Here is a 3,122-nt window from a genome sequence, read left to right on the forward strand (position 1 = left end):
TGGAGTTTCTGTCGAGGTGCACTGGTGTTACAGAACTGCCAGGATTTCCTTCCTCTTCCTTTAACATAAAAGTGGAAATTTGATGCCCAGGAGTGGGAGAGGCAGCTGACCAGCTGGAGAGTTCACCTGGAGAAGAAAAGACTTGCCCTGTGTGGTCTGGTACTCATGACAAGGCCAAGCTCACTATCAGGTTTGTCTAGTGGCTGCCCCAGCCCTAACCCATGACAATCGGTTAAAATAATGATTTAATTTTTTCCCCCAAAAGTCCATGTGAAATGCAGTTCTCCCCCCATGCAGTTCCTTTGTTAGGTCTTGGCCAGAACATCACGCTACTACTGGTGCGCAGGCTCCAAGAGCAACCTCAGGCACTGGGGGTGTTCCACCTGAGAGTGTGTTTGAAGCAGAACACACCAAGAGAAACTCACAGGGATACAGGAGGGAGAGGAAGGGGGAACAGGCTTGCTGAAAGTCATTTTTGGTGAAGCAAACTTGCTGTGGGACTCTGGCAAGGACTGGTCTGAGCTGGATTTTTTTCCCCTTTTGATATGCAGTTTTGCTTTGCTCTGTTTTGCTTCACATATTTTTTTCAAGGTCCATTGCGGTGCCTGTTGAATCCCTTACCTCACGTAATTATTCCACTTGCTTCTTACTGGCATTGGTTGATCACGCTGCAAGTGGGGAACACCTGAAGGGTGTTTAGAACTGCGCAGCTGAAAAGGGAAACCCTTCCCCACTGGGTCAGCACGTTGCCCTCAGCCCCGCAGAGAATGGAAATGCCGGTAACTTGCAGCATACGCAGGAAGAGAGCAGCTCCTCGCAGACCTGCTTCCCTCCTGCAGCACATCTGGTGTTTCACTCCGTTTCGCTCGCAAGGAGCGTTGGCATTCTGAAGGGATCACTCGAAAGCGTCTGAAGTGTCTGCTGTGGTTCGAGTAGGAGATTCTGCCGCTCGCAGCCAGCAGCACAGGCCACGAGTGTCGGCTGTTGTCTCCACACATAGTTTGAAAGAGGGGGATGCTGCGCTAGGTCACTGCTGTTGCTGCAGGGACATGTTACTTTTTAACAGCACGCCCTTCGAGGACTGTGTAAATACTCTGCTGTAAGATAACCATCCCCTCCATGCAGTTGTGAGGGGTGTGTTTGCTCCAGTCCAGCTTACAGCACTTGGGGAAGATTAAACTTCACAGTATTGAGGTTGGCGGAAGTTTGACGTTTCATTAGCTGTAGTTTTCAGGAATTAATGGGGTGGGGAGTTGAGCCTGCACAGCAAGCAGTGGCCGTTTCCTGTCGTGCCTGGCTAACACAGCTCCTGTCCCAGGTGAGCGGTGCGTAAGCACAGCAGCGGAGCTCGGGTGAAGAGCGGCAGTTACGTGGCCGGGCAGGCGGCGTGTCCCAGTAGCACTCCACTGGCTGTTCTAACAACGGTTCGCTCTGGTTCTAACTCAGTCACGTCAGTCTGACATTTAGTTTATAACCCTGTGGTTTCACACTGGCAAACACTACATCTTGACCAGGCGTTCAGGACAAAAACCCAAACCTGAAGTTCCCTCATACCATTTGTTTAACAGATTACACCAACTGCAGTTCGGTTTGCAAAGTGGGTGGGGGTTCTTCGCTGTATTTATGTGCAATTTTTGTTGTATCCCATGAAAAGACTTATTTTAAAGAAAACGCGCGTAGAATTCTATTTTGTGTGTTAAAGCAAAGAGGTGATTGTCCTCTGCAGGACATTTGTGTTGGAGGACGTGGGAGGATTCCACCCGAGTGTTTCATGCCTGCTGGTGTTTGTACGCCAGCTCCGTTGTGTCACCATCCCCCCTCAAACCCTGCCGAGCACTGAGCGGTGCGGGGGGTTCACAGGGTTACATGCTCGGGGTCGAGCGGCGCGGGCACTCGGCAGTCCCTGCTGGTGTTGCTGTGGTCAGGGCACAACAGCCGGGGTTGGGGGCTTCCCCTCGTGAAGGGGGGAGGCTCCGACCTCAGCAGCCTGCTTAAAATAAATCCGAGACACCCCTTCAGAACACCACTGGCGTTCCTGGTAGCGACGCAACGGCGAGTGGTGGTTTTACCCTGTTGCGACTATAAATGGTTATTTGAAGTAATGGTTTAGAACCAGGGGACTCTAAGGTGAATTTGGACATCTGAAACATTCTTTTCTGTAGATATTGTGATGTTTTATGAAGTGATCTAATGTTGTTATTGCTGAAAACAGTGTACACGTGTAATTAATAGAGTAAAGGATTTTAAAGCTTCATCCCGTGCTGTATGTCTGTAAATACATTCCATAATTTCTAAGTTTGTTACACATAAATGTGTCTGGGTATTGTAGACTTTATTTTAAATTGCCTGTATTCTGCCAGTAGCGTGAACTTCCAGCACATCGATAATATAAAAGGAGACCATGGGTAATTTGAAATAAAGTTTTAAAATGTACGTTATGTTTTCCTGCTGTGTTTGTGTCACATCGATGACTGTCACCTCCTCTGTGCTGGGTGTTTATTCCCCTTCCCCATTGTCACAGTGGGCAGTTAATGGCTCCAGTTTGTTGGCTTGTTTCTCTATTTTTCATAGTTAACCAGCATAGAAAAACTGCAGCATTTTTACACACGTTCTGCAGCCACATCAGATGCTTTTTCTTGGGGGTATTTTTAACCTTCCCCAGACACTGAGAAGCAGTGATTTAGTACAGATTCCTTTGCTTCTCCCTGCCTCCCCTCCTTCCCCACCCCCCGGGGTTTTTTTTCTTCCTTTTTGCTGCTGCCAGTCATCACTGCGCCACTGTCAGCTCGAGAGGGTGCTTCGAGACAGTGCCCTCCTCTTATTTTGCTTGGGTTTATCCTATCTTGGTTTGATCTGTAGGGTTTGTACCCCTGCTTCATGCCCCTGCAGCATTTGAAAGGTTTGTTCTTATTAGCCAGAATGTTTCCGCCTCTTTCCTTCCCTCCACATGGTGAGTTTTTATTACTCTAAAAAAAAAAAACCAAACCAAAAACAAGCAAGGCCTAGAAATTGCCAGAGACCCTCAAACCTCCCTGCTCGGTACTCGCTGCTTACCCTGTGGTGCTGTTCCTGGCTCACCAGGATGCTTCAGCATCTCATTTTGATGTCCCGGGGACTTCATC

Source organism: Buceros rhinoceros, unplaced genomic scaffold (genome assembly GCF_000710305.1).
Source record: "Buceros rhinoceros silvestris isolate BGI_N320 unplaced genomic scaffold, ASM71030v1 scaffold18684, whole genome shotgun sequence".
NCBI lineage: Eukaryota > Metazoa > Chordata > Aves > Bucerotiformes > Bucerotidae > Buceros > Buceros rhinoceros.